The sequence below is a fragment of the Acinonyx jubatus genome, chromosome B4 (genome assembly GCF_027475565.1).
Source record: "Acinonyx jubatus isolate Ajub_Pintada_27869175 chromosome B4, VMU_Ajub_asm_v1.0, whole genome shotgun sequence".
NCBI classification, from domain to species: domain Eukaryota; kingdom Metazoa; phylum Chordata; class Mammalia; order Carnivora; family Felidae; genus Acinonyx; species Acinonyx jubatus.
Window position 1 is genome coordinate 16,683,975 of NC_069387.1, and position 27,318 is coordinate 16,711,292.

The 27,318-nt window shown below is 41.0% G+C and overlaps 1 protein-coding gene across 7 annotated transcripts in view; it reads left to right on the forward strand.

Annotated features, from left to right (window-relative positions):
- The window catches only part of CACNB2 (calcium voltage-gated channel auxiliary subunit beta 2), a 385,541-nt gene that overhangs the window by 126,176 nt on the left and 232,047 nt on the right, over nucleotides 1-27,318 (forward strand). The gene's annotated exons all lie outside the window — the stretch shown is intronic.

The following is a 27,318-nucleotide window of genomic DNA, read 5'->3' on the forward strand; positions in this document are numbered from 1 at the left end:
GAAAATACGATTCGTGTCTGTCTCGTGCATGTTGCCTCTCTCGGATGTTTTTAATCCCCGTGCTGAGTATCAGCCAGGGAATCAGTCATTGGTACTACGAGTTTTCAAGGCACCTGAGGTATGGGAGATGCTGCGATTGTTCCGGAGACGTTTTTATAGATCTCTGGTGCCGTGTTACTTTGATAAGATTGGAAATCACTTGCACGGGGATTGTTTGGGAAGTCCATTGTCTCAGAGATCTGTATCAGTTCAAACCAGTTGATACTCTCTTTTCCCTAAAGGAGTCCTTGTTTTCATGTGTGAATTATGGCATGGGAAAAAAACATTATCTCTTTTAGAGAGGAATACTATGGAGTTTGTGAAATTAACGATAGCCACAGAGGCTCCTATTAAATCCTATTTTGCACAGCTTCAGAAAAAGCGTAGATGATAATCGCTTGGTGGATGACACAGCTGTTGCCACTAACGCCAGGGTTTATCGCAGCTTTATCATCCTGTGACTATTTCACTGAAATAGCCCTTATTTCACGGACCTGCTGTGTTTTGCAAAATGGCTGTCTGAGTATTAAATTCTACAAGGCAGGCTTCTGCAAACACTGAAGTATCACTACTTAAAATGATTGGATGCTAATTGAAATATGCTGTGCAGTGCGCTAGCCGGCAGGCTCTGGGGAAGCGCCGGCTTTATTTTCCTGCTCGTTTTTGCATGCGGCTACTTCATTTTCAGGGACTGATGTGAAAGAGGGAGGACAAGAGGTTTCCGCAGGCTAGCCAAACTGCAGTGCTGAACGGCTTCACACTGGTCTGCGATTGCTGGCTGCAAAACAAATGGAAATTCCACAAAGGGAGCTAATCAATACTTAAGGGTGTCATGTAAAGAAACCCGTGACCTTGGAAAACTGGCCACCAGCACAGATAGTGCGTGACACTTCCAGGACAAACAAGGTCAAAATCTGATAGGATCTCAATAATAAAGTTGAGGACCGGGAGTTGGAGGCAGGGAAGGGATGACTGCTTTCCCATCGGATCCGAAAGAGAATATTCAATTTTGTTAAATAAGGCAAAGCGTGAGAAGCCCCTTTCATGTAAAGGTTTCTGTAATTGTTGTATATCCAGGGCCATTTGTCTTTTGAATGCAACAGTTGATACGCAAGGAGTGAATGTAGTAGTGAGGTAGGCAGCAAAGGTTTTTAAAGACGACATCTGCAGGAATAGATGGGTTTCTTTTTTCTTTTACCCCCAACAGAAAAATCAATTCTTTTTTAATAGGAGTTGAGGGGAAAAGCGTTAGAAAGTTTTTTAAAGTGTAAAATTATCCACATAAAGAAAAGCTTAAAAGTAATTTGAAATTAAAAATCCATATTTTTTCCAGAATAATGAAGGCTGACAGCTCCAGACCTTTATGTATTCCTGTTTACTCTTATATAATGAATTAGAAGAAATCTGTGGTTATGTGGCCTATTGGATAGAGGAATTCTGAAATAAGGCCTCAAAAAAGTAATAATTTTCTCCTACTTATCTTTGTCCTTTTCCTTACACTGGACATGTAAATCAATGGAAGAGACAGCACGATCTGTAATTTTTTGGAGTGTTGATGGAAAGTTTAGAAGATTTGGCTCTTCTGCTCATTCTCAAACTTTTTTTTTTTTTTACCTTGCATTTTGGTTAAGGATCCACAAAACTTACAGCACAACTATATTTTAAACAGATAAAAGAAATTCATACCTTTGTCACTAGAAATAAATTTTCCTTTATTTTAGAACATTTATCTCTGGGGAATTCTAACCCGTAACCCACCTGCTGTTTTAGTCTTGTTGCTTTGGCAGTTTAACGTATGGATTGCAATTTTCCTTAGAGATAGGCACCCCAAAGCTATAGGTCTGTCAAATGTGAAACATATTTCGTTTCTGTAGAGGAAAAGAACTCTCTGGGAATGGGTCTTTCTGTGAGATCTCTAACTTGCCTGTAAGTCTCCAAATGACACATTGAGTCTCAGAGCTGCTCATTGAATGACTGGGAGACAACAGGGCAAAGGGCAGTCCAGAACTGTGTGTAGTACCAGTGACCGGGCCCTTGGTCACTGAATGCCCCTTATGTGGACTGTCCTGGTGGCTTTTCTCCAGCCAGTGTCCGTTTCAGAGGACGATGGCTTAGACCATCATGCCAGTACCGAAATCCAACTGAAGCTTGGGAATTTAAAGTGTGTATAAATTAAAAAATATATATATTAGCTATAACATACAAATCAATTGGTGTGTGTGTGTGTGTGTGTGTGTGTGTGTGTGAACCCTCTGCTAGTTCTTATAATTTTTTTTTTTTTTAGTATGACAGCTTTCTTAAGGATTCCTCCTACTCCAACATTGTCTCAGAAAGAATATGAAAGTTACGTGGGTTTTGAATAAAGTTATGTACATATGCCATAGTTCTTCATTTCGGGGGTTTTAACTTCCACAGCTGTCCCCTTTATTAGGGCCCCTCCCCTAATTTGCATAACCCCACCTCCACATTCAAAAGCATTCTGCGAGTGACGCCCACCCTGCAGGCTGTGACCCCTTCCCTTTTCTTTGAGACTCAATGCAGAAGCCTTTCTCTTTGGCATTCTTTGACTCCAAGACCTAGTCTTCATTATTTGGTTTACTCCTCATGATCATTCTGTTTAAACCCTACTTCCTATGTCAGAAGAAATTCCTATTTTTATCTAAACTGTGTTGCTATTTTCATCATATTGAATGACATGAAAACCCGTCAGCTGAATAAATACTCTTAAGCTTAAAAGGCTATATAAGCATAGTAAGCCCTGTGTGCGCTCCTGTGAAGCACTTCTAAACTACTGACGTTTGCATGCACTGGAGAGCAGAGATGGATACAAACTCTTTTCAGTAAACGTTTTATTGAGGTACCGCCTCCCCGCAGAAAAGCGCAAAAATCCTAAGTGGCGACCTTGACGAGAGTTCACAGGGTGAACCAGCCTGTGTAACCAACACCCAAACCAAGAAACCAACCAACATCAGCACACTCATGGTCCCTTCCGCACACTGACCCCCCCCCCCAGCCCCCCAGCCAGGGCACCCACTCATCTGGCTTCTAGTATCCTGTTTCCAAATTTTATACAGCTGGGCTCATACAGTATATACTTCTCTGTTCAGTTTGCATCGTTCATCATGATACTCACAAGATTCATCCATCCATAGGCCTTTGGGTAGTTTCCAATTTGGGGCTGCTATAAATACTGCCTCTGTGAACATTTGTGACATGCTATTTTATGGATGTTTGCATATGTACTTCTGCATATGTATACGCATATGCCAAGTCGTGGGGTATATATATGTGTATTCAGCTTAAGGTGATAGTGGTAAACAAAGTATTCCGAAAGTAGTTCCATCAATTTACGCTCCTACCAGGAGTGCCTCACCAAAACTTGGTGTTACCTCTTATATTCTAGCCCGCCTGGTGAATGTGTACAAGAACTCCATTATGTTTGTACTTGGCATTTCTCTGATGACTAATGAAATCAGGCACCTTCTCATACACTTAGTGACCATTTGGATATTCTCCTTCGTGAGCTATGTGTTCAATTCCTTGCCTCTTTTTCTATTAGGGTATTTGTCTTTTGAGGCTTTTTTCTTCAGAAAAGAATAAGCAGTGGGGCACCTGGCTGGCTCAGTTGGTAGAGTGTGTGACTTCTGATCTTGGGGTTGGGGGTTCGAGCCCCGGGCTGGGGGTAGAGATTACTTTTAAAAAGTCTTAGGGATGCCTGGGTGGCTCAGTCGGTTGAGCGTCTGACTTCAGCTCAGGTCATGATCTCACGGTTCGTGAGTTCAAGCCCCGCGTCGGGCTCTGTGCTGACAGCTCAGAGCCTGGAGCCTGCTTCGGATTCTGTGTCTCCCTCTCTTGCTGCTTCTCCCCTGCTCATGCTCTGTCTCTCCCTCTCTCTCTCAAAAATAAATAAACATTAAAAAAATGAAAAATCTTAAAAAAAAAAAGAACCAGGAAGAAGTTGATTGGCATGGTGATTAGCCAATATTATACTGTGGTGATTAGCATAATAAAATGATTAGCGACAGAGGGGTATATATAGATATCATTGGAGCTTGCACTCAGGCTAACCTGGGTGTGATTCTTGATGTTCTCACTTATTTACTCTGGGTTAGTGGGGGGTTATTTTCTTTTCTGAGACCCCCTACTTTTCTGAGAAATCTGTATAATTGGGAAAATAGGAAAAGCTTACAGGGTTATTTTGAGAGTTAAAATGAAATAATGTTTGTCAGCCCCTAGTATATTGCCTGGCACACAGTTGTCTCTCCAAAGCTGGAGGCACTATGAAATGAGATCGTGAGACAAAGTGACGATAGTAGGACAGCGGTAGGGAATGGTAGTGACGAGATGGTGGGTGGCTGGCCTCAACTGGCTGGTTACTGCCTGTGTTAGCTACTACAAGTCTTGAAAAGCCTTGACAAATGGGTTAGATGGTGGAGAACGACCTAGTCTGTTACCAGTCCCCTATCAGAGCACTCTGTCCTTGGTATATGATCACTTCTGAACTTTCAGAGCGTGTAAACGGAGTGAGATCACCCAGTGATGTCACTTGTGTATAAACAGTTGACCCTTGAACAACACAGGTTTGAACTGAGCAGGTCCTTAAATATGTTTTCCTTAGGACTTTCTCAATAACATTTTTTTCTCTAGCTTACTTTATTGTAAGTATGCACTATATATTACATATAACATACAAAACACACAAGATACATGTGAGCCGACTGTTTATGTTATCAGTGAGGCTTCCAGCCAGCAGAAGGCTATTAGCAATTAAGTTTTTGAGGGAGTCAAAAGTTGTACATGGGTTTTCAACTACATTGAGTAAAACAAGCATGTTGTTCAGCAGCGAACAGTCTAATGTAGCTTCTGAGAAATTCAGGAATCTAGGTAGATTGTGATTGTTATTGTTACCTAATGCACAATCGTATAGTCTTATACAGAGTTTACAAAATACTTTTATAGCCCATTATTTCATGTGATGTTAAAGTAACCTTTTTAAGGCAAGGCAAATGATGATATCCCCATTCTATTGATCAAGAAACTTCAGGTGAGGAGTAACTATTGCCTCAGGCCTCAAAATCCAATAGGGGCCAACCTGAGATTTAAAGTAATATGTATTCTTATCCATATATAGTGTTCTGTGCCTCCTGTTTGGGATGTATTTCTAAGTTTAAATAATGGGATTAAAATTCAGTTTAATTAACGCTAGAATTTTTTAGTGCATCTGAGTATAAAAATCAATTATCATTGAACTTGAGAAATGTCCAAGTTGTCATTGAAGAGATTTCTTGTGGTAGCATTGTGGGTAATGTACCCTTTTGACTTAGAGTTTTCTCTCACAATTTCTACTTTATCCAATTCTCAGAATTGTCTTAACTAGTTAACTAGTTAGGTCAAGGTACACATTTACTATTTTTGCATTGGAAAATAGGTTTTTCATGGAAAATGACTTTTTAAAGAGTTTTGGTGGCTTCCATTCTGTCCCTTCACAGATAAAAGAGTCAGATTCATAAGCACAGTAACATATATATGTAAATATATATATATATGGATGGATGTTGCATGTGTATGTGTGTACGTGTTTACACACATACCTTAAATCACTTGGAGCTTTTCCAGCTATGACTTCAGATGATTTTGAAGAGTAATATTTCGTGTTTTAAACCTGCCTCTCTTTTAAAGTCAAATTTATATACATTTTTCCTAGCCCATTTTTCTCAAGAGATTGCTGACTTTTCAGGTTTGGGACTGCGCGTGTTTATAATAGCTCTTAATTTGGGCCATATTAAAATCCTTAATTTGACCCTTCCAATTTTTAAGATGCCGCTGATCCTAAAAAATATTTTTGAACTATTGCTTGTCTCTATAGGATGTGACAGTATCCTTCGGAAGGCATGCTTCCATTAGAGTAGAAGACCTCAGCTTCAGAAATGACAGCCGCACATGTTTAAAATACCTCACAATAAAAATACTGCTTGATGATGTACTTTTTTAGGCTTTAAGTTTTGCTTTAATTATAAGCTTCAGTGCATGAGGACATCTTATTAATAGAAAACGACATGGATGAACATGCCTACAAACATTAAGGAGCATGGGGGGAGGGGTGGGATGAAATTCACTTAGCAGTCTGCATCCTTTGGGCGTGTGTAGAGAATGAGCTTCCTGATCAATTGTCACAGGTGTGGGATCATCCAGTTGCTTTAAAGCCTCTCGGCACATTGCTGGTTGTCTCTCATTGCTTTCCCTTCCCGTTGGAGCGGCGTTTGTTTTTTGTTTGTTTGTTTTTTGGAAGATCACATTCTTTCAGCTTAATTGAGGTATAATTGACAAATAAAATGGTAAGGTATTTAAAGTGTACACCTGGTGATTTGATATATATTGTGCAAAGATCCCTTCCATCTAGGTAACCTGTCCATCACCTCACACTATATGTGTGTGTGTGTGTGTGTGTGTGTGTGTGTGTGTGTGTATATATGTATATATATATATACACATATAGTGTATGTATATATATGTATGTATATACATATATATGTGTATATATATATACATATAGTGTGTGTGAGAGAGAGAAAGAGAGAAAATGTAAGTATCACTGTCCTAGCAAATTTCAATTATACAGTATAGTGTGATCAGCTATAGTCACCATGTTAGTTATTACATCCTCAGACCTTGTTTCTTATTGCTGAAAGTTTGTAACCTATTACTAACCTCTTTCTATTTTCCCCACTCCCCAGCTCCTTCCAGCCACTCTTCTACTTTCTATGACTTTGATTTTTTTTAAATTTCCACGTTTAAGTGATACCACATAGTATCTGTCTTTCTTTGTCCAGCTTATATCACTTAGCATAATGCTCTCAAGCTCCATCCGTGTCGTTGCAAATGGTAGGATTTCCTTCTTTTTCATGGATGAACGATACTCCATTGTGTGTGTGTATCTCACATCTTTATTCCATTGCGTATGTGTATGTATGTATGTATGTGTATATATATATTCACATATATACATTCATATATACATTGATATGTATACATTCACACACACACACACACACACACACACACACACACACATCTCACGTCTTCTTTATCTGGTCCTCTCATGATGGACAGTTACATTCTTTCCATATCCTGGCTACTGTAAATAATGCCACAATGAACTGGGAAGTATGGAGAGGCAATTTAATATGGGAATGACAGACTCTGGAGCAGAGGCCTAAAAGCCATACCTTGTAGACCCTTGGCAAGGGTCCATCACTCTGTGCCTCAGTTTCCCTTTCTGTTAAATGAGGAATAACAAGAGAATCTTACTCCTAGGTTTACTGTGAATGTTACATGTGTTAAACTATGAAAATACTTGCCGCATAGTAAGTACTCAGTGAAGTGTGAACTGTTTTAATTATTGTAATTCCTGCCTCCCTCTGCTCTGAGCACCTCTCCTGTGGTAAGAAGGTTGCTGAAAAAGAGCCGTCACTTTCAGAAGGATAAACTCATTGTTCGAAAGAAAGGTTTTGTAAAGTTTATCTACTTACGGAGAGCTTCAGCTGTCGTCAGCCACCTGTTCATTCACGAAGGGATTACTCAGCACCTGCTTTTCGCCCACAGCTATCCAGAAAGTTCAAAGTACAGAGAGGAACTGAACCCCTAATCCCTGCCTTCAGGAGGGCCTGGCTTACTGGTGGAGACACATGAGTTTATGGACCATTAAAATATTGAGTTAACTGGAATATCCAGCAATAGGAGACAACAAATGGTATACCACCCGGAAAGAATACCAAACAGGCATTAAAGGAAAAACAGAGTGACATGGAAGGAGGTCTGTGTTCTGAAACTATGGTACCCAAAAATTAAGTTGCAGAGCAATGTATATGGAATGATCACATTTACTCTGTGGGTGTTTGTATCTATATTGCCATCCGCATAAGAAGAGTCTAGAAGGCTCCTGGGCTCCTGGGTGGCTCAGCCGGTTAACTTCAACTCAGGTCATGATCTTGCAGTTTGTGGGTTCGAGCCCCACGCCGGGCTCCAGAGCCTGGAGCCTGCTTCGGATTCTGTGTCTCCTCCTCTCTCTGCACCCCATGCTCATGCTCTGTCTCTCTCTGTCTCTCAGTAATAAATAAATGTTAAAAAAAATTTTAGAAAGCTATAACAATGTGTGCCAAGTTCACAGAAGTGGGATTATAGAGGGACAGGTGGGATTTTTACTTATTATATCATTTGACATTTTCCAATGAGCATGCTTAATTTTTTTGATAAATATTTAAGAAGATAAATGCCTTTAAATTACTCTTTCCCTCTCCTTCTTCTAGAAAGGCTTATAAAATATAAATAAATACATATAATACATATTTCAGCTCGTTAGAAAACACTCCACTTGAAGTGCATTGAGTGAAAACAACCCAGAAATTGAGGAATCTGTGAATTGAGAAGTTGTCCTATGTGCTCACAGAACTATTGTGAAATAAGAAAGGCCAGGTCTGGCTGGTTTCTTAGGCCTGTCCTTCCCAGGGGGTTACATGTAGATGTGCTCAGCTTGTGGGCCAAGGTCTAGTCCTTCATGCATGCTTAGGTTGCATGCTAAGAATTGGTCTCATGCAGGCTGGTCAAGTCTTATTAAATTCATTTGCACCCTGCATATCTTTACTGTTAGCACATTTCCTAAGCAAACGAAGATCAAAAGGAATGAATAGATGCAATCTTAGCGGAGCAACATCAATCATCTTAAGAGGTCTTTCCATGCCTAGTGGAGATCTATGCCTGCCTAGTGGGTCTTCCTCACTGAGGATACACACCAGTCAGAATGGTCAGATCATCAGATGCATTAGCCATGGTCCCACCCCACTGTCCCACCCTGAACCAGCTTACCCTTGACTTCTGTGATACCTCATGCACCTGTTTCCATATTTCTCTTCCTCTTCCTTCTCATATGCATGCTATGACTTTGTGTTCTTATTTATACTGGTGTTCCTTCAGGCAGTCAAACATCTGGAGTCAGTTCTTAGAGAGGCTGATCAACACCAATATACATTTGAAAAAGGCTTGAAAGCAGTCAGAGTGGCCAAAATGAACAAATCAGGAGACTATAGATGCTGGAGAGGATGTGGAGAAACGGGAACCCTCTTGCACTGTTGGTGGGAATGCAAATTGGTGCAGCTGCTCTGGAAAGCAGTGTGGAGGTTCCTCAAAAAATTAAAAATAGACCTACCCTATGACCCAGCAATAGCACTGCTAGGAATTTACCCAAGGGATACAGGAGTACTGATGCATAGGGGCACTTGTACCCCAATGTTTACAGCAGCACTCTCAACAATAGCCAAAATATGGAAAGAGACTAAATGGCCATCCACTGATGAATGGATAAAGAAATTGTGGTTTATATATACAATGGAGTACTACGTGGCAATGAGAAAGAATGAAATATGGCCCTTTGTAGCAACATGGATGGAACTGGAGAGTGTGATGCTAAGTGAAATAAGCCATACAGAGAAAGACAGATACCATATGGTTTCACTCTTACGTGCATCCAAAGAAACTTAACAGGAACCCATGGGGGAGGGGAAGGAAAAAAAAAAGAGAGAGAGGTTAGAGTGGCAAAGAGCCAAAGCATAAGAGACTCTTAAAAAATGAGAACAAACTGAGGCTGATGGGGGGTGGGAGGGGGGGGGTGGGTGATGGGTATTGAAGAGGGCATCTTTTGGGATGAGCACTGGGTGTTGTATAGAAACCAATTTGACAATAAACTTCATATATTGGGGGAAAAAAAAGAAAAAGGCTTGAAAGAAGGAAAACCTTAAAAAAAAAGTAGATTGAAGAAGAAATGGCTGAAATAATAGAAGGAAAACCATTCTTACTTTGTATCGTTTATTTACTTATTTTGAGAGAGAGATAGGGGAAGAGGGGGATGGACAGAGAGAGAAAGGAAGAGAAAGAATCCCAAGCGGGTCCTACACTGTCAGCCTGGAACCCGACCTGGGGCTTGATCCCACGAACCATGAGATCATGACCTGAGCCCAAATCAAGAGTCAGACGCTTAACCAACTGAACCATCCCGGTGCCCCAGAAGGAAAACTGTTCCACGTATATGCTGATGGCTCCTAAATCTATATGCCCAGCTCAGATCCTCCAGCAAGTTTCACAGATGTGTAAACACTGAACAAAGTCCAGACATCTCTATTTGGGAACTCTGCAGGCTCTGCAAACACAGCCTGTGTAAACCTGACCCCGTCTTGCCCATCCTGCTCCTCCTCATCTCTGTGCCTCCTTCCCCTCCCACCAATGCCTGCATCTACTCCCACCTCATCGGGCAGGTTGGAAGGCACTGGCATCCTCTGCCTGGTCCATGCCAGAAATGAATCACTTTCCCTTCCCTTCACTCTCTGACCCAGTCAGTCATCACATCCAGTCACTTCTACCTCAAGAGCTTCTCTGTCCCAACTGTCTCGACCCTAGTGCGGACCCCAGTTCTGTCCCTCCCCAGATTACTGCAGCAACCCCTTCGACTGGTCTCCCTGTCTTACTTGTAATTCTTGAACCGTCCTTTCAGCACATGGGAGCAGCCATTGTGACTCTTGTCAAATGCAGTCATGTCATTTCCTTGCTCAGAACCCCCAGTGGATTCGTGTTCTCTGATCGGCATGCTGCTTTCCTGATCAAGCCCTGTTTGCCTCCTGGGCCTTAACCCCTGGCACCTTCCCACTCAAGTCCCAGTGGCACTGAATGTCATTCTTTTCCCCCAGTGCGCATTGCGCTCTGTTGCCTCTGCTCCTCAGTAGAGGCTGGGGTAGTGTCCGTGCTCTTTTCCTGCAACAGCACTTACTATACCTTATCACAGTTACTCCTGTAAATGTGCCTCTTTGAACACTCTGAGTTCCCTTTTCATGGTTGTATCCTGATTATCCAGCAACAATGTGTGCCTGTGGCACATGGTGATGACATATTTGTTGAATGAATAAGTAAATAGTGCTGGAGAAATATGATTAAATTGTTATTTTTTGTTCCTACTGGTCATTATAATATGCAACTTTTATTTTATATTTATATAAATTCATTATATGGGTGCGTGTATGCGCGCGTGCGCGCGCACACACACACACACACACACAGCTTTGTGATGATACAAAGTTAAATTCCTTGGTCTTTTCAGTATTTACAAAGTAGAACATAAACTTTGTTGCTAGACTTTGAAACTATTTACTCTTTAGGCTTCTTTTCCCTGCTTAGATTATTGATATTCTGTTCATTTAGGATCTGAAACAGGAAACAGGCATTTACCCACTGGCAAGGACCTGCTCTGAATGCAAAAGAGATCTTAGCTTGATTTAAATGATGAAATTAACCAAAACCCATGAACTAAGTCCTTTTAAAAACAATGGTTATGAAATAGGTAAATGTGATTTGTTTGTTTAAAAAAAAACCATATTTTAAAGTATCCTTAAGCACGGCCATTTCAAAATAAAAACATCACCGAATTATTTTTTTGAAGCCTTGAATTAAAGGCTTTAACAGTCATATGTATTAAAAGCTACCCCATCTTTTCCATATTAAACTAGCGGCTCCTGTTTTAGATGTGTCATTCGCTGCACACCCCCATCCGAGCTCGGGCAGGTAGCAATGCTCTGACCAGCCTTTTGTGTTGTTGGCTCAAGGCCTTCTATTGCCAGATGACCTTTTTGCTGAATAGATCTGCTTCCCATTGAGCCGAACTCCTCCGTTGGTATTACATTGAGATAACAGCCAATTCTCTTGCGTTTGAATCATCAGAAGTAGCTTCATTTATTGTTTACTGGGGTTCCCTCCCTCCCCCCTCCCCGACCCCTGCACTTTTGTGATGAGCATAGTGCCTTTCTCCTCCCCATTGCCAAAGGAATACATAATTTATATAACCCTCTCTGATTTCCAAACAGCAGCACAGAAGGAAGGGGGTAAGGGGCAAAGTGGCTTCTCTCAGGACTGTGACAAAGGTCCTGGGTGTGTTAGAATCTCTGCACGTTGTGTCTCTCACCCTTTTGGAGGGTCTGAGGGGAGGGCAGTGGTATCATGGGGTCTGTGAAGCTTCCCCACATGAGTTAGTGACTTTCTTGGGTCATTTGATTATTGGGAAAATCAGGTTGTTCTTTTGCGGGGGTGGGGGAGGATTACATGAAGCAAAGTGGTACTTCTTCAAAGGGGCGGATTACAACCCTTTTGCTACACGGATTAGTTGGACACATTCTCCTCAGAAAGAAACAGAGACTTCATAATTTCCGGGGATTCTAGTTGAAAGGAGCAGAACAGGGTGGAGGGGAAAGGGGGAGGGTTAAACACTACACTTGAATGATCTAAAAATCGCTTTTCTCCTCTCTCCCCAAGGTACGTAGCTCTTTATTAATCATCACTTTGCAAAGCTTTATAAAGAGTGGATAAGATAAGGTAATTTGGGGGTACACAGTAGGAAATCACCTCTTTCTAGGGCACCTGGGTGGCTCAGTCAGTTAAGCATCTGAGTTTGGCTCAGGTCATGATTCCACAGTTCGTGGGTTTATGAGTTTGAGCTTTGTATCAGGCTCTCTGCTGTCAGGACAGAGCCTGTTTTGGATCCTTTGTCCCTCTCTCTCTGCCCCTTCCCTGCTCATTCTCTATCTCTCTCTAAAAATAAATAAAAACTTAAAAAAAAAGAAATCCCCTCTTTCTAATTTAAAACAGAATTCATTGGTTGTTTATGGCAGTGTTTCTCAATGTGTTCTTTGGGGCACTAACATGAGAATTTTTAGGAGTGTTTGTCAAAAAAAAAAAAATGCACACCCTGGGGCACCTGGGTGGCTCAGTCGGTTAAGCGTCTGACTTCGGCTCAGGTCATGATCTTGTGATTTGTGAGTTCGAGCCCTGCATCGGGCTCTGTGCTTACAGCTCAGAGCCTGGAACCTGCTTTATATTCTGTGTCTCCCTGTCTCTCTGCCCCTTCCCATTGATGCTCCATCTCTCTCTGTCTCTCAAAAATGAATAAATACTAAAAAAAGTTTTTTTAAATGCACATCCCTAGGAACGATCCCAGACCCATAAAATCTGCATCTCAGGGATGGATCTTCATCATTTAATTTTTAATAACCTCTCAGTGTGATTTTTGTGCATCCTGTGACTTGCGGAGATCTCAGAGAATCCAAGGAAATTTGAAAGTTGGGGTGTCAGAAACACAGAGAATCTGGACTTGTGGCTACACTCTTCAGCGCCCTTCCTCTAAGGTGAGTCGGCTCACCTCAAGTCAACTTGTGTCGGGTTACTCAAGGTTCAAATTCCTCAGAGAGCATCTGAGTGGCCAGCTTGATCTTCTCAGGCCAAGAGAGGGGCAAGGGCTACTTGACTGAAGATGCAGAAGAATTTCCCAAAGTAAAAGGCAAGTGTTGTTTCGAGGGGGAAAAAAAGATAAGAAGAAGAAAAGAGAAAAGAGAAAAGAAAAGAAAGGAAAGAAAAAGAAAAGAAAGAAAAGAGAAAAAAAAGAAAAGAAGAGAAAAAAAGAGAAAAGAAAAGAGAAAAGAGAAGAAAAGAAAAAAGGAAAGGAAGCAGGTCCCAGTCAGCATAAACCACAGATGATCTTTGCACACATATGGAACACAACGATAGGAATTTTTAAAGGAACCAGGCTCTCTCATGGTTAAAGCTTAGGAAGTGAGCATTAACAGCCTTAAGTTCAGCTTATATATTAAATATATAATATTTAATATATTTATATAATATATATAAATATATAAATATAATAAATATATTTATATATTTATATATTATATATAATATAAATATATTTAAATATATATAAAAAATAAAATACAATATATATATATAAAATATATATAAATATATAAATATATATATTTTATTCCTTGCAAGGTACAACTTTTGTTGCTAGAAATACCATTTATTTCTCCTTGAGCAACACTGACCTGGGGACCATGGGTCTGAGCTGACACAGTTCTGATGAATGTCTAGCATGAATGATAAAACATGGATTTCATGTTTCTAGAAAGTTCTTTTTTTTTTTTTTTTCAGACTCCAGGCTCTCCCTTCCCCAGGAACCAGGAATCTGGGATCCCAGCCCTCTCTTCCCTCACACCCATGTTCCCAACCTCTCCTTCCCCCCAGCCCTGGCCTTTCCTCATATTTCTAGAAAGTTCTACGCCTTGGGAGTCTTAACTAACCTCTAACTGTTAAATCAGAAGTAGGGTATCCTGCGTGAAATATGCTGTGTGATAGGTCACACTGGCAAGATCTCTTGGCAGCCTTCCTTGTAGCAAGGTTAATTTGGCTGAAATAAATAGACTTGTCTGCTGATTTTAGTGAACTGAATTTCAGTTCCAGAAAAATAGAGGAAAGGAGGCACCTGAAGTAGAAAGGGATAAGAAAGAGATTTTACAAAGTTGCTTCAAAGTATCAGTGCCTCAGCACTTTTTTTTTTCTGAACAAATCCTGAAAATGCCTTTAAAAGGGATGTAATTACAGGCAAGAGGTTTCCTGAACCAACTACTGAATGTCCACCCCTCAGATTTGAATAAGGTGGCTATACAGACAGACCCTTGAACTTGTAATCTTGTGTTTAAGGGTTTCAGCAAGGTGGGCCTGTTCATTTTTTTCTTGTTGGGAGGGAAGAGAGACCAAAGCTTCTGCCTGTCCTGTCTCCTCTTCCTTCAGTGTCACAAACATTTTAAAACAGAAATCTTTGTGGTGCCTGGGTGGCTCAGTTGGTTGGGTGTCCGACTTCGGCTCAGGTCATGATCTCACAGTTCGGGGGTTCGAGCCCCACAGTGGGCTCTGTGCTGACAGCTCAGAGCCTGGAGTCTGCTTCAGATTCTCTGTCTCCTTCTCTCTCTCTGCCCCTCCCCCATTTGTGCACATGCTCTCTCTTTCCCTCTCTCTCTCTCAAAAATAGATTTTAAAAAGAATAATAATAAAAAAATCCTTGTAATTTTTTTTTCATGCAATGCAGACCTCTAGTTAAATTCTTCTGGTTTTAAAAATGTATTCTTGGAGTGCCTGGGTGGCTTAGTCTGTTAAGCGACCAACTTCAGTTCCGGTCATGATCTCACAGCTCGTGAGTTCAAGCCCCATGTTGGGCTCTGTGCTCTGAGCTATGAAGAGCTCCCCTGCTCACACTCTATTAAAAATAAATAAAAACATTAAAAAATGTTTTTAATGTATTCTTTTTAAGAACCCTTGCTCAGTCCCTCTTGAAACAACCAATTTCATAGATTTTCACTTATGAACCATAATTATAGTGTGCTCATTAGTGTTTAAAATAATAGAACTCTTATTTCTACAGACCAAGGAGCACTTAAGATTTTGAAATGAATCTTTAAAGGCAAAAGCCATCACTGCTAGAAGGTACTTTTCTGATTTTTCATTTTTTCCCTATACGATTCCTTATTGCACTGCTTCTCTCATTGAACTTGACTTTTGAACTCTGATTGACAGTACAGTCAGATTAAAGAACACTCTTAAAAGGCACTGATTGGCTTCTTTCACCCTACAGACCCATGAAAAATGAGGTGACAATCTGACTTTTTTTTTTCTGAGTTGATTGGATGTCCGTGTTTACCTTTTCAAACCCTTGATGAGACATGTACTTCTCCATGGCATTTCTTTTTTTTTAATATATAGGTGTTCAGGCAGTGAGGATTTCTCTCTGACAACCCTGTTCCATTACTCTCTGGAGCAAACAGCAGTCACCTGGCATTTGACAGTTTCATCTATGGTTCAATTTCAGGCTATAGTTAACTGCTAGACTTCCAGGTCCAGTGGGTCGGGTGTGAGTACTGATACCATTATTGATGTCAGACAGCTACCACTGAGTACTAGCTCTCAGGATTCATTTCCCCAACATTATCCTGTTAATGCTGGTACTTCTTCATAAGGGGGAAAGGGTAGCCTCCTAATAAGGAAGTAGATGCAAGAGACTGCAGACATAAGTATTTTTGAAGATTGGCTTCTAGGATCTGATGGAAGGGTACGCACAGAGAATTACTCTCCTTTTAAATGAATCGGTACATGAAGAAAATAAAGGTTATTCCTATTCTCCCATGCAAGAGTGGTTTTTAAAACCTATTTTAATTTTTTTTAATGTTTATTTATTTTTGACAGAGAGAGAGAGAGGGACAGAGCATGAGCGGGGGAGGGACAGAGAGAGAGGGAGACACAGAATCCGAAGCAGGTTCCAGGCTCCGAGCTGTCAGCACAGACCGCCAGATCATGACCTGGGCTGAAGTGGGACTCTCAACCGACTGCGCCACCCAGGTGTCCCTAAAATTTATTTTAAATAGTGGCTCTGCCTTTTGGAAAGTGCACACTAGCACAAGAAATGTTTTTACCAATGGCTTCTAAATTACCACGTAGTCTAAGCTCAGGATTTTGAATTTCAGAGTAAATCTTCACTGTCAGTTTTTATTAGTAATGTGAACCTATTTCTCTAGTTTCCAGCTATGTGACTTGATTGCAACCAGAATGCTGAAACTTTGTTTAGATGAAATAAGGAACTTACGATTCAACCGTTCTCATTCTTTGCCAATCTGTCGTAAGTTTCAATGAGTTGGAGTATTGAAATATGTTTTCTAGCAACTTTAAATAATAACTAATCAACTCAGAACATCAATGGACCATGCATTGTTTTCAGCCTCACATAACATAAAAGATTAGAACTTGCAAATTTTGGGCAAAAAAGCAATGATCTCCGTTTCATAATAAACTCAGAAACAAAGAGTGAAATTGATATAAGCAATACTATAAAGAAGTGAATAACGATGCCAACCTTATTAGAAATGCCAATCATGTCCTTGTCAGCCTGTAGCCATGTGAAATTGCCAAACGCATCGTTACTGCCAAAAGGCAGCATATATGAACTACATAGACTGCCCTGACCCACAGCCCCACGGGCGGCCAAAATATGTGTGATTAGGGTAAGCACTTTGACTCAGGAACATGAGTAAGGGAGTCACAGACTCACTTGCCTTCAGAGGCAGGCGCTGAAAATTTGTCATGGATGAGAGGGAGAGTCATGGGGAGTCACAGCAAGTCCAAATTTTGAGTAAAAATATGCGAGGAAGCAGAAGCTATGTGGTAAAGAGTATGCATCAGAAAAGGAGAGAGTCATCAAAGTGGCTCAGGGTGCAGAAAATAGAGCTTTGGGGAAGCATGACCTATGAAAACAGCAGTCAGGATGGCAGGTTGTGTTAACAGCAGAACACATCCTGGGGCGCCTGGGTGGCTCAGTCGTTTACGTGTCCAACTTTGGCCAGGTCGTGATCTCACAGTGAGTTCAAGCTCCGTGTCGGGCTCTATGCTGACAGCTCAGGGCCTGGATCCTGCTTCAGATTCTGTGTTTCCCTCTCTCTCTGCTCCACCCCTGCTCATGCTGTGTGTCTCTCTCTCTCTCAAAAATAAATAAACATTAAGAAAAGTTTTTTAAAAATAAAAAATAAATAAATAAATAAAATAAAAATGGTTCCCGGCCTTTCTGAAGTTGACTCTTCAGTTTTTCTCAGTTCCTGCAAATGTGTATCCTTTAAACAAGGCCCTGCTACATGTGGGAACTTGAGTGATCTCCGTTCATTTGAACCAAGTGGTCCAAACTCCAATAAAACAAGGAGAAAACATGATCACCTGAGGAGACCAGAGTGAATACCAGATGTTAGCCTAAGCGTAAATGATATGCATGACAAATCAGTATAAAGTGGAGATTAAATGTGTCTGCATAGGTTCATAAAACAAGAATGATAAAACATGATTTCTCATGCACTGTAGAGGCAAACATATATAATTTTTAGCTTAATCATGCTTAAGTTTATTCATTCCATATGTATTTAGTGCCTGGCACATTTTAGATATTCTGTTATTCTTTTTTTTTAAATTTTTTTAATGTTTATTAATTTGAGAGAGAGAGAGAGAGAGTGCGAGCAGGGGAAGGGCAGTGAGAGAGGGAGACACAGAATCCGAAGCAGGCTTTAGGCCCTGAGCTGTCAGCACAGGGCCCGACGCGGGGCTCGAACTCACAAACTGTGAGATCATGACCTGAGCCGAAGTCAGATGCTTAATTAACTGAGCCACCCAGGAGCCCCCATATGGTTTTATTCCTGAGGGACATCAAAATGAATCAAAGAGTTTTCCTCCAGGAACTTATAGTATATGCCTAGAATAAAACAACATCTTCTTCATTTTTAAAACAATGTACCGCTTTTGAATTCTCAAACCATTAATCCTCACGTAGATTACCCGTGGTCTGGGAAATGGTCTGGGAACCAGTGTCCTGTATGTAACCAGTTATAATATAATGTGGGTATTTGCCTGTAAGTTTCAGCTCAAATCTTGGATTTAAGTGAGTAGCTTCCGTGAGTATTCACAAATGGATCTTTTCTTGCTAACATATGAAGATTTGTGTACCAATATATCTAATTAGAAGGAAGTGGCTACACCTAATATTACTCTGACTACACACCTTAAATATAAGCCTCATCATACAAGGGCTAGACAGGAATACAAAGAGGCACAGGCTTTCTGTATAGATTTGATGTGGTAAGAAGTAAGAGGCTCCCATGTTCATGATCATAAGTCTTCGTGGATGTGAGTGGGGACACGCAAGAAAGGCTCTTGAAGCCAAGGCAGCTGGACTCCACTATGGAAACTCGGGAAGACCACAGTCTCCTTTATTGTCCAGATGAGGTGAGAATCGCAGTGATGGGCACTGTTGAGAGAGGGAAAAGGAAATGAAACATAAATATGCTGATTCTTATTTTTCCTCTTTTTACTCATAAAACATTATTTATTGAGACCAAAACTTTATTTGCCCTCCAATAGCTAATAGCTATTTCCAGCTAATAGCTGGAAAATGGCTAAGATAAGCAAAGATGGTCATTTGGCATTTCATGACATATTTTGGGTTAATCACCCCCATGAAAATAGTTGTTTGTTTTTTAATTTCTAGGAAGTTTTGGTTAAAATTGAGGATACTTGGTAAATCTCATGAATCCTCACTACGTATATCCTTATCAAGGACATTTTAATTTAGCTGGTTGGCCAAATTAATGAAATCTGAATGGCTTTGGCCATGTTTTTGAAAGCCGTCCCAGAACTGGTAAAAACAAATGGTTCTGTTCTTTCTGGAAGAAGTTCAGATAGCCCCCCCCGCCTCCATGACCTCCCTCAGTTCCCTCTCCCCTCTCCTCTCCCCATATTCAGTATCAAGAGGCAGAAAATGGTGTTGTGACTATTATTCAGTGACAAGTCATTGTCGATGACTCCCTCCAAAGGGACAGGAAGCTGTGGTTAGACCCTTGCTTTAGGAAGTCATTGTTTTATGACATTTTCCATGTCCTTGTCCTCTCTGGGTTAGATTACTGCAGTGTGCTGTGCTGGGATGTGTCTTTGAAGTTTACTTGGCAGACATTTGTATTATCATTTCAGCCAACGTTTTTTTCTACATAATATGTCATAGTAGTATATATTAAAATGATGAATGTGGTTCTTGCCCTTGAAGAATTATGAATCCAACAAGGATCAGCATTTAGTTGATAACCCATCATAGGATGATAAAATGTCATAGGAAGAAGTATCATGGCTTATTGACAGAATTTTAGGCAATCTGTTAGAAATATTCATATTGGAAAGGTGTAGTCCCTTGCACAAAAATAGGCTTAATATATGCTGGATGGATAAATAAATAAGCAAGTGTACCATAATTCTAGGTGGATTTTATTTCCTTCCCACATGATGCTTTCTTTCCCTGATATCTAAAATATGAATGCAGTGGAGGTTCTTGTTTAATAATTGGGTATTTATTTGTAAGTGACAAAAACCTCGATTTAAACTAACAAGTAACAATTGAAAAAAAAAGATGAATATCCAGATTGATCTAAACTAAGTACAGAGCTCTTCAAAGTCATGGTTTCTAATACCTCTGGCTTCAGCCAAAACAATTTTCTGTGCAAGAGAATGAATTCTGAAGCCATTTCATATCCTTAGAGCTAAGTTTTTATAAACTGTGTGTTTCAGGAGTCCATCAATTTATCCATTATATTCGTCAAAAATTAAGAAAGATTTATACGTTGCTAATTGGCCTCATGCAAAAACGTGCACACACAGTTTGGTTTTGAATAGATCTGAGTGCTATTTTGAATTGTTAATACTGTGTGTCATTTTCCCACAAATAGCACATCTTCATTTGGATTATAATGTTACATTTAGAGAATAAGAATAAGAATAATTAACAATGAGCATTTATTGGGGCACCTGGGTGGCTCAGTCGGTTAAGCATCCGACTTCGGCTCAGGTCATGGTCTTGAGGTTCGTGGGTTTGAGCCCCACGTGGGGCTCTGGGCTGACAGCTCAGAGCCTGGAGCCTGCTTCAAATACTGTGTCTCCCTCTCTCTCTGCCCCTCCCCTGCTCACGCTGTGTCTCTCTTTCAAAAAATAAACATTTAAAAAAATAATGAGGACTTACTGCGTACTATGTGCTAGGTACTCTTCTCATTTAATCCTCATAACCTGTGAGTAATATAAAATCCTTTGCTTTTTACATGAAGAAATTGAGGCACACAGGGACTGTGGCCAAAGTTGTACAACTAGTAAATGCTAGGGCCAGGATTTGAATCTGAGGAGTGTATACTCCTTTATTCATTCCTCTTAGGGCCTCTGCTAGTCATCACGGACACTCTGTGCATGTTAGAAAAGGGACTGTCTTTGAGCGGACAAATGAGAAAAATGCCACCCCCCACGGGCAGACGCGGCCTCTTTGGATTTCACCGCTAACCTACCCTTTTGGCCAGGGCATTTGTGCAGTGCACAGAACATACAGCACTGCATGACAGCCTCCTGTTCACCTCCTCCACGACCTGTCAGTACTTTCGTAACTCTCAAGCAACTTTCACATGCATGATTTTACTTGATTTTGGCCTCAGCCGTACTAGGTACACACGAAAGTTAATTATCCTTCCTTTACAAAGGAGAAATCTAAGACTCACCCAGGCATATGCATCGATCACACAGTAAGTACCTCATGAAGACCAAGCAGGAAACCGGGAGCAGGGAGATCCCAGGTACAGAGCCGCTGTGTGCTTGACCATCTGCATGCTATACATCTCGTTTCATACAACGCTCCCCAAAGCTCTGCGAGCCAGTTGTCACTGGAGTCTCTATGTGGATCAGGAAACAGGTCCAACCAAGTGAATTGCCTTGCTCCAGTTTCCATATTTTATGAATAAAGGAGTTACAATTCAACTCTGGGCTGTTTGACTCCGGACCTGCGCTCTTTCTGCCATGCTTACTCCATCTCTGCTTGAGTCTATCGGATCATTAGGTGTAGACGTGTCCATACAAAATAACACTCATTAGTGTCGGGTAGTTGGAGTTTAGGATAAAGCCCTGCTTAGGCAGACAAGATACAGGGTATGCCCTACAGGGCATACCCTAGGGAAAATAGTACTTGCGGTTTTAATAGATTGGAATAAGGAGGTAATACTTTCAACAGGGAGAACCACTTACTTAATCGGGATGCGCTAATTGAGCACCTGTTAAATGCCAGGCATTTAGATGTAATGTGAGACACGGCTCTGAAAATGGAAGCACTTATCCTCAAGGGATCACAGTCTAGTTAGTGAGATAACTAAAGGGCCTGGATGTGAATACGTCAGCTCCTCAGTAGTCTCTAGGGACCTCTTTCAGTAGGGGCTCACTTCGTGGATCCTGAGAAGAAGCGCTCACAGATTTGGAACTTCACAGATCTGGAACTCCATTCTCTCCTGAATAGAGTGGATGCATCTAATCATAACAGGCCTTGTTCCCCAAAGGAAGAGCCTGAGACAGGGACTCCGTGCAAGCAGTTTATTGGGCCGGTGGTGTCTGGGAGACAGGCAAGGAGAAAAAGCGACACAGAGGAACATCATCAAGGTTCTGGGCGAGGGGTCTAGAGTGCCCTGGGACCTCCTGAGAAGTGTACCAAAACCTCCCAGAATTGTCCACTCTCAGGGTAACAGTTGGGAGCATTTGTGGCCTATTCTGATTCCTATTCATTGAGAGTTGACTCTAGGGACAGGGGCTCCCCCTCACTTCTGGGTTCGCTGGCAGGCTGAGTGGCTGTTTGCCGGATCTAAGACTGTGGGCCAAGGAGGAGAACGTTGCATGGCCTGGCTTAAAGTAAGAGCTGTGTCTGGAATCGGAGGTGGGTTGAGAGTCTGGGACCCTGTTTCGGACCCCTCCGTGTGTGGCAGCGCTAGTTGGCTTTTCTTGTTACAACTGAAAGAGACCAACCAAGTGGGAGGGCGTAGGCATCAGACCCTGGAGGGTCAAAGCTGGGCATTGCCCTGGTCCCTTAACCTCTCCGGGTCTCCATGGATGCCCGTCTCCCCTCACCATAAGCCACATGCCCAGTGCTCGTGCCCTCACACAGTATTCATTCCCTCCGAATCTGGGCTGGTGCCGTTACTCACTTTTGACGAGAAGAGCATCGTGGCAGTAATGCCGTGTGCTGTTTCAAGGTTAGATAAGAATCCTTGCAGCTCCCCGCAGGGTTTCTTGGGATGCTTGCTCTTGGAATAGTGTCTCTTGGGATCTGGGTGGCATGCTATTAGAAGCTTGAGCTACGTGCAGAAGTCACCTGGTTTGCTCTGGTCACCAGCCCTAGCTGAGCTCCTGGCTGACAGCCCGCATCAACTGCCAGCCGTGTGTGTGAGGCATCTTGGGTGTCCAGATTAGTCAAGCTGTCGGATGACTCAGCCCTAGCAGCTCTCTGACCATAACCACATCAGAGTCTCCAAATGGAAACAACCCAGCTGAGCCCAGGGAACCCTCAGAACCATGGCGCGTAATAAATTATCGTTCTAAGCCACTAAGTTTTGGGACAGTTTGTTACGCATCAGTAGTTCAGTGGCACAGGATATAAATCAATTATTTCTTAGATATCAGCAAGGTTTTACTTGGGCACACAGCCGCTATGTCAGTTTTTTACCTTTTACGTACCACGAAGTGGATCCTTTGAAATAAACTTTGTGGAATAATATTGCTGCTTATCAGTTTTCTCATGATAACGTTATAGATGAAATTCTTAGATTTATTGTGCCATAAGCCCTTTTGTGGTCTGGGAAAGCCCAAGGGAGTCTTTCTTAGAGCAATATTTTTAAATGTGTAATGTGAAATTTGTAGAATTACGAAGGAAACTAATCATACGATGTCGTAGCTGTCAAAATATTTTAGAAATCAAATCTCTAATATGTATATGGTAAAAATGTACTTCCTATTAGTAGATTACGTAACAGTACTAACAACCTTGAAAGAATCTTACAGAGACACCCATGTACTCACTCTCTAGATTCTCCCATTAACATTTCATATACTTTCATTATCACATATCTGTCCATCTAAGCATCTATCCACCCATCGGTGCATCATCAAATCATCCTAATGTTTTTGTCCATGTCAATGTAAATTGCAAAGCAGATTGTAGGTTTCCTCTAAATAACAGCATATATATCATAAACTAGAGGATGGACATATTTCAGGATACCTGAAACAGTTATAATCTGACATGAAAATATGCGTGATTCCCGTGGCTGACATCACAGGTACTGTTAATACTACTCTAGTTTGTTGCTAACATTCATAACTGAGAGAAATGCTAAATTTCAGTCAGAATTACTGAGAAGAAGATGCAGTGATTTTCCATTCAAGTTCATGAACTCCCTAGATTTTATTCATTCATGGACTCCTTGGGCTCCCAAAGCCCCACGTTAAGGGACCTCATGTGTGAAACGTGCAGATAGCCTCTTAATTAATGTAAATTGTAAGTCAAATACATAAAATAATATAGGTATACTTTAAAACTCAAGTTTTAAACATAAAGTATGGCATTTTTTTCCTTTAAGGTTCTACAGTGAAATTAATGGAAGAAGTTTGGAATACTCCAAAGAGTCACTGAAAAGAAAAAGAAAGGAGGAATTATTGAATTGACATCTGTATTAGTTTGCTAGGCCTGCTCTAAATACCAAAAAGCCAGTGGCTTAAAACAACGGAAATATGTTCTTACAGTTTGGAGGCTCTGTGTCCAAGGACGTATCAGTAGGGCCATGCTCTCTCTGTGGCTCTAGGAGAGAATCCTTCTTTGCCTCTTCCAGCAAATACCTCTTCTGGGGTTTGCTGGCAATCCTTGATGTTCCTTGGCTGGTAGATACCATCCTCCAATCACATGGCCGTCTTCTGTGTCTTCACCTTTTCTTCCCTTTGTGCATGTCTGTCTCTATGTTCACGTTTGCATAGACACCAGTAATGACACCAGTCCCATTGGATTAGGGCCCACCCTAATGACCTCATTTTAACTGATTACCCCTATAAAGAATTTACTTCCAAATAAAGTCACGTTGTGAGGTACTGGGGGTTAGAACCTAAACATACCTTTTTGGGGGGATATAATTCAACCGATAACAACAGCGGACCATCACAATTCCAAGGACCAAAAGTTTAGTTGTAGTTCGAAGCCAAATATTTCTAGAAGGATCTGAGATTAAATATGACTGGAGTTACATGGTCTGATCTTACTTTTTACACAGTAAGAACAGTAAACTTGTGCCAGATAGCCCTTTATGATTGTGAGAAAACTTAAAATCCAAAAATTCAGATCTAAGTAATTGCTGGCATTCATGTTTTAGTCAAAACATCAGGTCCCAAGTTGCTTTATCTATTTTTCAACAGGATTACATTGCAGAAAATGTTAAAAGAAAATTATGTTCAAAGCACGGTTTTAAAATTCATAGTGGAATTGTACCCAATTAGTCAACAACAGTTATTGAGCAACTGTGAGTACTGTATTCCCTGAAGAGAAAAGAATATAGTAGACATGAGCCATGTCCTTACGGGGTTTATAGCATAATAAGCCAGATGCGATTTACTCACGCACGCAGACTCATAAGACACTCAAAGGAAGTGTCTTTTATTTCAAAAATCCTTGTTATCTCCATGTTCATGTCTATCTAAAATCTTTTTCTGATTTTGAATTGGTTGAAAATTCAGCTCATGTTGGTCATTTAATTGTAACGTCAGGTTTTTCTTTTAAAACATTTAAAACTTGGGGGCACCTGGCTGGTTCAGTCTGTAGAGCGTGTGACTCTTGATCTCGGTGTTGTGAGTTCAAGCCCCACGTTGGGGGTACAGATTACTTGAAAATAAAATCTTCAGAATAATTTAAAATTTTAATAATTTTTGGGGCACATGGATGGCTCAGTCGGTTAAGCGTCTGACTTTGGCTCAGCTCACGATCTCACGGTCTGTGGGTTCTAGCCCCGCATCCGGCTCTGTGCTGACAGCTTGGAGCCTGGAGCCTGCTTCGGATTCTGTGTCTCCCTCTCTCCCTGCCCCTCCCCTGCGTGTGCTCTGTCTCTCTCTCTCTCTCTCTCTCTCTCTCTCAAAAATAAATAAACATTAAAAAAATAATCATTGTTAATGTATTTTAATAAATAATTTTATTTTAAAATTCGATATTGATTAATACTGCCTCTACCAAAACCATCCAGAATCATGAGGAATCAACTTGATGAGGTCGTTGTTGTTTTGAGTAAGATAAAAATGGTAAAATACTTACCATATCGAACATTTTAATAAATGTTGGCTCTTATTACTAAATCTGTTGAATGTACAGCACAGAATCACCAGTCATTTAGACCCTTTGCCTGTAGCACTGATCTTCATGTGGCTCACTGTAGCCCTCATCTTTGTGGCTTTATACTTTACAAAAATGTAATCGAAGATACAGTTGACCTTTGAATAATGTGGGGGTGAGGGTAGCCAACCACCCACACAGTTGAAAATCTGCACGTAACCGTTGACACCTCCCAAACCTCACTGCTAATTGTGTGCTGTTGACAGAAAGCCATACGGATGACACAGTCAACTACCACATTTTTTGTATGTTCTATGTATTGTAGACTGTATTCTGACAAGAAAGTAAGCTAGAGAAAAGAACATATCGTTAGGAAAATCGCAAGGAAGAGAAATGACATTTATAGTACCGTACTGTATTGAAAAAAAAAATACCCCTGTGTAAGTGGATCTGATCAGTTCAAAGCCATGTTGTTCAAGGGACAGCTGTATTTCTTGTGAGGAACCATAGAACATTATTATTTTCAAAATAAGTAGGAACCATAATTCCACAGAATTCTTAGACACTTAAGGGAAACATATGGTCTTTAAAAATACATATATATAAATTCTTCGAGATTGGAAAAGACCCAAAGAAAAAAATCCAGATGCCATTTGATTTCAGAGAGAGAGAGAAGTCTAGAAAGCATTGCTTTGGCTCAGTGGGTCCTCATTGAAAGGTATTGAATATCTCTAAATCCTAATTCCTCATTTTTAAAGTGTTCATATATTAATACCTACTTCCAGGATTGCTTGGACCTGAGTATATGTAAATTCCCTTAGGCCATGCTGGTCATGTAGTAGATGATCAGAAAAAGGACTTCTGATTCCCAGCCCCTTCTGTAGTCTCGCGTGACCTCAATCTCTTGGCCAAGATGGTCAGTCTGCTAGGAAAAAAATTTTCAGTGAAATGGAAAAAATGCCGTGCATTTCTTTGATCGTGATTTAACTTTCAATCTGAGAGAACATTTAGAATTTGGAAGAAAAACGAAGTAAAAAGTGAAGTAGATGGTTTGTTCCCCCTCCATTTGTGTCTGTGCAGCTTCAGGTGGCCAGGTTTTCCCTTGCTCACAGATTTCCTCCTGCAGAACCTTCCAGAATGCTTCCGCCTGGTGAAGAGAAGGACCACAGCACGGTGTTGTTCCAGTCGCCTGGTGTGGCTTGCTGAGGGAGAAGGCAGAGGTCCGCCTGTATAATCCGATTTCATCAACTCACACTAATCACTACTGATAGTAGCAAAATTTAGCCTGGATCTGCTTGGTTAATCTAGATTGACAGGAGGTAAAAGAAAAGGGACGCAAGGACACAGAAACAAAGGGAGGAGAGCCAACACTGATTTCCAGCCTTGCTCTTCCATCTGGGACTTCTAAATTGTTCCCCCCTGGGGCTTCTATTTTTCTTACCTTATAAACAAATGTTGCTGGTTGTTAGGAGACCAGCCTTTGCACGGAGCAGTTTTAGCCACAACAGGTGCACTGTGAGTCTCCGGGACCGCGGAGAGAGCAGTTCCTCCGTGAGGCTGCGCAGAAGGTACTTACAGGTACACATTGTACCTGAGACTATGTATTATTTATTGAAACTGAGCTCTGCATTCTCTTTCTCCTCTGGGCAGCCCTGGAGCCAGGCGCCTCCTAAAATGGATGCCACCAG